This window comes from Carassius gibelio, chromosome A11, assembly GCF_023724105.1.
Source record: "Carassius gibelio isolate Cgi1373 ecotype wild population from Czech Republic chromosome A11, carGib1.2-hapl.c, whole genome shotgun sequence".
Lineage (NCBI taxonomy): Eukaryota > Metazoa > Chordata > Actinopteri > Cypriniformes > Cyprinidae > Carassius > Carassius gibelio.
In genome coordinates, this window is record NC_068381.1 from 17,400,733 (window position 1) to 17,409,744 (window position 9,012).

The window sequence follows — 9,012 nt, forward strand, 5'->3', positions numbered from 1 at the left end:
TTAAATTGTAAACTACCACCATCAATCCAGTCCTGAAGAAGCCGTCTCCATCCTGCTTCAATGACTACCGTCCAGTTGCACATACTCCTATTCTCATGAAGTGCTTTGAACGGCTAGTCATCGTCCTAGTCAACGACTCTCCCTGGACCTCTACCAGTTTGTATATCGGTCTAACCACTCAACCGATGATGCCATCGTCACTGCTCTCCACTCAGCACTCAAACATTTGGATAAAAAAAAGACTCATACGTCAGAATGCTGTTCAAAGATTCCGTTCAGCATTCAACACTGTCATCCCTCAACAGCTCATTCACAAACTGGTCCAGCTGGGGATCAACACTTCCCTGTGCAACTTGCAACAGGTCGGCAGCAATACATCCAGCACCATCACACTGAACACTGGGGCCCCCCAAGGATGTGTGCCAAGCCCCCTCCTCTTCACTCTGCTGACCCACGACTGCACACTGTCACACAAACTCAACCTCTTCTTTAAGTTAGCGGATGACACGACTGTGGTGGGTCAAGTTAATTGCATTAAATATTTTTAACGCGTTAAACTGAAGAAAATAATAATAATAAAATTGCCTGCATTAACGCTCTAATTTTAACAGTACTAGTTAAATTGTGTCAAAGGTTTTATGCAAGGCAATTACTTAACATGAATGGAGTATCTAGATGAAACAACTATCAGGTGTGGTGGTGAAAAAAGTGATTTTGTGATTCGATTAAAATTATGTTGAAACATTTATAAACGCAACGTTTTTGATGATCTGATAGGAGAATAAAGCTATCTAAAAGTACCAGTGACTTGGAAAAATGTACCAAGGTTAAAAACTATTTTGTGCTGTGCTGCGCTGGAGGTCTCAGTGAGCACTAGATTGAGTATCAGCGCTGATGCTCGCAGCTCTCGTCGGGTGCAGTGGCGCGTGCCTGTAATCCAAGCTGCTGGGAGGCTGAGGCTGGTGGATCGCTTGAGTTCAGGGGTTCTGGACTGCAGTGGACTATGTCGATCAGGTGTCCACACTAAGTTCAGTATCGATATGGTGCTCCTGGGGGAGCTTGGGACCACCAGGTCGTCTAAGGAGGGGTGAACCTACCCAGGTCGGAGACGGAGCAGGTCAAAGCCCCCGTGCTGATCAGTAGTGGGGTCGCACCTGTGAATAGACACTGCAGTGCAGCCTGAGCGATACAGCGAGACTCAGTCTTTTGGGTTTAAATTCTAAAGGCACAATATGTATAATTTTTATATTAAAATGCCTAAAACACCACTAGAACAGTGTTATATATTTTAATGACTTACTTAAATTACCCCAAATGTTTCGAATAATGTTTAAATTGTAAACTACCACCATCAATCCAGTCCTGAAGAAGCCGTCTCCATCCTGCTTCAATGACTACCGTCCAGTTGCACATACTCCTATTCTCATGAAGTGCTTTGAACGGCTAGTCATCGTCCTAGTCAACGACCCTCCCTGGACCTCTACCAGTTTGTATATCGGTCTAACCACTCAACCGATGATGCCATCGCCACTGCTCTCCACTCAGCACTCACACATTTGGATAAAAAAAAAGACTCATACGTCAGAATGCTGTTCAAAGATTTCGTTCAGCATTCAACACTGTCATCCCTCAACAGCTCATTCACAAACTGGTCCAGCTGGGGATCAACACTTCGCTGTGCAACTTGCAACAGGTCAGCAGCAATACGTCCAGCACCATCACACTGAACACTGAACACTGAGGCCCCCCAAGGATGTGTGCTGAGCCCCCTCCTCTTCACTCTGCTGACCCACGACTGCACACTGTCACACAAACTCAACCTCTTCTTTAAGTTAGCGGATGACACGACTGTGGTGGGTCAAGTTAATTGCATTAAATATTTTTAACGCGTTAAACTGAAGAAAATAATAATAATAAAATTGCCTGCATTAACGCTCTAATTTTAACAGTACTAGTTAAATTGTGTCAAAGGTTTTATGCAAGGCAATTACTTAACATGAATGGAGTATCTAGATGAAACAACTATCAGGTGTGGTGGTGAAAAAAGTGATTTTGTGATTCGATTAAAATTATGTTGAAACATTTATAAACGCACCGTTTTTGATGATCTGTTAGGAGAATAAAGCTATCTAAAAGTACCAGTGACTTGGAAAAATGTACCAAGGTTAAAAACTATTTTGTGCTGTGCTGCGCTGGAGGTCTCAGTGAGCACTAGATTGAGTATCAGCGCTGATGCTCGCAGCTCTCGTCGGGTGCAGTGGCGCGTGCCTGTAATCCAAGCTGCTGGGAGGCTGAGGCTGGTGGATCGCTTGAGTTCAGGGGTTCTGGACTGCAGTGGACTATGTCGATCAGGTGTCCACACTAAGTTCAGTATCGATATGGTGCTCCTGGGGGAGCTTGGGACCACCAGGTCGTCTAAGGAGGGGTGAACCGACCCAGGTCGGAGACGGAGCAGATCAAAGCCCCCGTGCTGATCAGTAGTGGGGTCGCACCTGTGAATAGACACTGCAGTGCAGCCTGAGCGATACAGCGAGACTCAGTCTTTTGGGTTTAAATTCTAAAGGCACAATATGTATAATTTTTATATTAAAATGTCTAAAACACCACTAGAACAGTGTTATATATTTTAATGACTTACTTAAATTACCCCAAATGTTTCGAAGAATGTTTAAATTGTAAACTACCACCATCAATCCAGTCCTGAAGAAGCCGTCTCCATCCTGCTTCAATGACTACCGTCCAGTTGCACATACTCCTATTCTCATGAAGTGCTTTGAACGGCTAGTCATCGTCCTAGTCAACGACTCTCCCTGGACCTCTACCAGTTTGTATATCGGTCTAACCACTCAACCGATGATGCCATCGTCACTGCTCTCCACTCAGCACTCAAACATTTGGATAAAAAAAAGACTCATACGTCAGAATGCTGTTCAAAGATTCCGTTCAGCATTCAACACTGTCATCCCTCAACAGCTCATTCACAAACTGGTCCAGCTGGGGATCAACACTTCCCTGTGCAACTTGCAACAGGTCGGCAGCAATACATCCAGCACCATCACACTGAACACTGGGGCCCCCCAAGGATGTGTGCCAAGCCCCCTCCTCTTCACTCTGCTGACCCACGACTGCACACTGTCACACAAACTCAACCTCTTCTTTAAGTTAGCGGATGACACGACTGTGGTGGGTCAAGTTAATTGCATTAAATATTTTTAACGCGTTAAACTGAAGAAAATAATAATAATAAAATTGCCTGCATTAACGCTCTAATTTTAACAGTACTAGTTAAATTGTGTCAAAGGTTTTATGCAAGGCAATTACTTAACATGAATGGAGTATCTAGATGAAACAACTATCAGGTGTGGTGGTGAAAAAAGTGATTTTGTGATTTGATTAAAATTATGTTGAAACATTTATAAACGCAACGTTTTTGATGATCTGATAGGAGAATAAAGCTATCTAAAAGTACCAGTGACTTGGAAAAATGTACCAAGGTTAAAAACTATTTTGTGCTGTGCTGCGCTGGAGGTCTCAGTGAGCACTAGATTGAGTATCAGCGCTGATGCTCGCAGCTCTCGTCGGGTGCAGTGGCGCGTGCCTGTAATCCAAGCTGCTGGGAGGCTGAGGCTGGTGGATCGCTTGAGTTCAGGGGTTCTGGACTGCAGTGGACTATGTCGATCAGGTGTCCACACTAAGTTCAGTATCGATATGGTGCTCCTGGGGGAGCTTGGGACCACCAGGTCGTCTAAGGAGGGGTGAACCGACCCAGGTCGGAGACGGAGCAGGTCAAAGCCCCCGTGCTGATCAGTAGTGGGGTCGCACCTGTGAATAGACACTGCAGTGCAGCCTGAGCGATACAGCGAGACTCAGTCTTTTGGGTTTAAATTCTAAAGGCACAATATGTATAATTTTTATATTAAAATGCCTAAAACACCACTAGAACAGTGTTATATATTTTAATGACTTACTTAAATTACCCCAAATGTTTCGAATAATGTTTAAATTGTAAACTACCACCATCAATCCAGTCCTGAAGAAGCCGTCTCCATCCTGCTTCAATGACTACCGTCCAGTTGCACATACTCCTATTCTCATGAAGTGCTTTGAACGGCTAGTCATCGTCCTAGTCAACGACCCTCCCTGGACCTCTACCAGTTTGTATATCGGTCTAACCACTCAACCGATGATGCCATCGCCACTGCTCTCCACTCAGCACTCACACATTTGGATAAAAAAAAGACTCATACGTCAGAATGCTGTTCAAAGATTTCGTTCAGCATTCAACACTGTCATCCCTCAACAGCTCATTCACAAACTGGTCCAGCTGGGGATCAACACTTCGCTGTGCAACTTGCAACAGGTCGGCAGCAATACGTCCAGCACCATCACACTGAACACTGAACACTGAGGCCCCCCAAGGATGTGTGCTGAGCCCCCTCCTCTTCACTCTGCTGACCCACGACTGCACACTGTCACACAAACTCAACCTCTTCTTTAAGTTAGCGGATGACACGACTGTGGTGGGTCAAGTTAATTGCATTAAATATTTTTAACGCGTTAAACTGAAGAAAATAATAATAATAAAATTGCCTGCATTAACGCTCTAATTTTAACAGTACTAGTTAAATTGTGTCAAAGGTTTTATGCAAGGCAATTACTTAACATGAATGGAGTATCTAGATGAAACAACTATCAGGTGTGGTGGTGAAAAAAGTGATTTTGTGATTCGATTAAAATTATGTTGAAACATTTATAAACGCACCGTTTTTGATGATCTGTTAGGAAAATAAAGCTATCTAAAAGTACCAGTGACTTGGAAAAATGTACCAAGGTTAAAAACTATTTTGTGCTGTGCTGCGCTGGAGGTCTCAGTGAGCACTAGATTGAGTATCAGCGCTGATGCTCGCAGCTCTCGTCGGGTGCAGTGGCGCGTGCCTGTAATCCAAGCTGCTGGGAGGCTGAGGCTGGTGGATCGCTTGAGTTCAGGGGTTCTGGACTGCAGTGGACTATGTCGATCAGGTGTCCACACTAAGTTCAGTATCGATATGGTGCTCCTGGGGGAGCTTGGGACCACCAGGTCGTCTAAGGAGGGGTGAACTGACCCAGGTCGGAGACGGAGCAGGTCAAAGCCCCCGTGCTGATCAGTAGTGGGGTCGCACCTGTGAATAGACACTGCAGTGCAGCCTGAGCGATACAGCGAGACTCAGTCTTTTGGGTTTAAATTCTAAAGGCACAATATGTATAATTTTTATATTAAAATGCCTAAAACACCACTAGAACAGTGTTATATATTTTAATGACTTACTTAAATTACCCCAAATGTTTCGAATTATGTTTAAATTGTAAACTACCACCATCAATCCAGTCCTGAAGAAGCCGTCTCCATCCTGCTTCAATGACTACCGTCCAGTTGCACATACTCCTATTCTCATGAAGTGCTTTGAACGGCTAGTCATCGTCCTAGTCAACGACCCTCCCTGGACCTCTACCAGTTTGTATATCGGTCTAACCACTCAACCGATGATGCCATCGCCACTGCTCTCCACTCAGCACTCACACATTTGGATAAAAAAAAGACTCATACGTCAGAATGCTGTTCAAAGATTCCGTTCAGCATTCAACACTGTCATCCCTCAACAGCTCATTCACAAACTGGTCCAGCTGGGGATCAACACTTCGCTGTGCAACTTGCAACAGGTCGGCAGCAATACATCCAGCACCATCACACTGAACACTGAACACTGAGGCCCCCCAAGGATGTGTGCTGAGCCCCCTCCTCTTCACTCTGCTGACCCACGACTGCACACTGTCACACAAACTCAACCTCTTCTTTAAGTTAGCGGATGACATGACTGTGGTGGGTCAAGTTAATTGCATTAAATATTTTTAACGCGTTAAACTGAAGAAAATAATAATAATAAAATTGCCTGCATTAACGCTCTAATTTTAACAGTACTAGTTAAATTGTGTCAAAGGTTTTATGCAAGGCAATTACTTAACATGAATGGAGTATCTAGATGAAACAACTATCAGGTGTGGTGGTGAAAAAAGTGATTTTGTGATTCGATTAAAATTATGTTGAAACATTTATAAACGCACCGTTTTTGATGATCTGTTAGGAAAATAAAGCTATCTAAAAGTACCAGTGACTTGGAAAAATGTACCAAGGTTAAAAACTATTTTGTGCTGTGCTGCGCTGGAGGTCTCAGTGAGCACTAGATTGAGTATCAGCGCTGATGCTCGCAGCTCTCGTCGGGTGCAGTGGCGCGTGCCTGTAATCCAAGCTGCTGGGAGGCTGAGGCTGGTGGATCGCTTGAGTTCAGGGGTTCTGGACTGCAGTGGACTATGTCGATCAGGTGTCCACACTAAGTTCAGTATCGATATGGTGCTCCTGGGGGAGCTTGGGACCACCAGGTCGTCTAAGGAGGGGTGAACCGACCCAGGTCGGAGACGGAGCAGGTCAAGCCCCCGTGCTGATCAGTAGTGGGGTCGCACCTGTGAATAGACACTGCAGTGCAGCCTGAGCGATACAGCGAGACTCAGTCTTTTGGGTTTAAATTCTAAAGGCACAATATGTATAATTTTTATATTAAAATGCCTAAAACACCACTAGAACAGTGTTATATATTTTAATGACTTACTTAAATTACCCCAAATGTTTCGAATAATGTTTAAATTGTAAACTACCACCATCAATCCAGTCCTGAAGAAGCCGTCTCCATCCTGCTTCAATGACTACCGTCCAGTTGCACATACTCCTATTCTCATGAAGTGCTTTGAACGGCTAGTCATCGTCCTAGTCAACGACCCTCCCTGGACCTCTACCAGTTTGTATATCGGTCTAACCACTCAACCGATGATGCCATCGCCACTGCTCTCCACTCAGCACTCACACATTTGGATAAAAAAAAGACTCATACGTCAGAATGCTGTTCAAAGATTCCGTTCAGCATTCAACACTGTCATCCCTCAACAGCTCATTCACAAACTGGTCCAGCTGGGGATCAACACTTCGCTGTGCAACTTGCAACAGGTCGGCAGCAATACATCCAGCACCATCACACTGAACACTGAACACTGAGGCCCCCCAAGGATGTGTGCTGAGCCCCCTCCTCTTCACTCTGCTGACCCACGACTGCACACTGTCACACAAACTCAACCTCTTCTTTAAGTTAGCGGATGACACGACTGTGGTGGGTCAAGTTAATTGCATTAAATATTTTTAACGCGTTAAACTGAAGAAAATAATAATAATAAAATTGCCTGCATTAACGCTCTAATTTTAACAGTACTAGTTAAATTGTGTCAAAGGTTTTATGCAAGGCAATTACTTAACATGAATGGAGTATCTAGATGAAACAACTATCAGGTGTGGTGGTGAAAAAAGTGATTTTGTGATTCGATTAAAATTATGTTGAAACATTTATAAACGCACCGTTTTTGATGATCTGTTAGGAAAATAAAGCTATCTAAAAGTACCAGTGACTTGGAAAAATGTACCAAGGTTAAAAACTATTTTGTGCTGTGCTGCGCTGGAGGTCTCAGTGAGCACTAGATTGAGTATCAGCGCTGATGCTCGCAGCTCTCGTCGGGTGCAGTGGCGCGTGCCTGTAATCCAAGCTGCTGGGAGGCTGAGGCTGGTGGATCGCTTGAGTTCAGGGGTTCTGGACTGCAGTGGACTATGTCGATCAGGTGTCCACACTAAGTTCAGTATCGATATGGTGCTCCTGGGGGAGCTTGGGACCACCAGGTCGTCTAAGGAGGGGTGAACCGACCCAGGTCGGAGACGGAGCAGGTCAAAGCCCCCGTGCTGATCAGTAGTGGGGTCGCACCTGTGAATAGACACTGCAGTGCAGCCTGAGCGATACAGCGAGACTCAGTCTTTTGGGTTTAAATTCTAAAGGCACAATATGTATAATTTTTATATTAAAATGCCTAAAACACCACTAGAACAGTGTTATATATTTTAATGACTTACTTAAATTACCCCAAATGTTTCGAATAATGTTTAAATTGTAAACTACCACCATCAATCCAGTCCTGAAGAAGCCGTCTCCATCCTGCTTCAATGACTACCGTCCAGTTGCACATACTCCTATTCTCATGAAGTGCTTTGAACGGCTAGTCATCGTCCTAGTCAACGACCCTCCCTGGACCTCTACCAGTTTGTATATCGGTCTAACCACTCAACCGATGATGCCATCGCCACTGCTCTCCACTCAGCACTCACACATTTGGATAAAAAAAAGACTCATACGTCAGAATGCTGTTCAAAGATTCCGTTCAGCATTCAACACTGTCATCCCTCAACAGCTCATTCACAAACTGGTCCAGCTGGGGATCAACACTTCGCTGTGCAACTTGCAACAGGTCGGCAGCAATACATCCAGCACCATCACACTGAACACTGAACACTGAACACTGAGGCCCCCCAAGGATGTGTGCTGAGCCCCCTCCTCTTCACTCTGCTGACCCACGACTGCACACTGTCACACAAACTCAACCTCTTCTTTAAGTTAGCGGATGACACGACTGTGGTGGGTCAAGTTAATTGCATTAAATATTTTTAACGCGTTAAACTGAAGAAAATAATAATAATAAAATTGCCTGCATTAACGCTCTAATTTTAACAGTACTAGTTAAATTGTGTCAAAGGTTTTATGCAAGGCAATTACTTAACATGAATGGAGTATCTAGATGAAACAACTATCAGGTGTGGTGGTGAAAAAAGTGATTTTGTGATTCGATTAAAATTATGTTGAAACATTTATAAACGCACCGTTTTTGATGATCTGTTAGGAAAATAAAGCTATCTAAAAGTACCAGTGATTTGGAAAAATGTACCAAGGTTAAAAACTATTTTGTGCTGTGCTGCGCTGGAGGTCTCAGTGAGCACTAGATTGAGTATCAGCGCTGATGCTCGCAGCTCTCGTCGGGTGCAGTGGCGCGTGCCTGTAATCCAAGCTGCTGGGAGGCTGAGGCTGGTGGATCGCTTGAGTTCAGGGGTTCTGG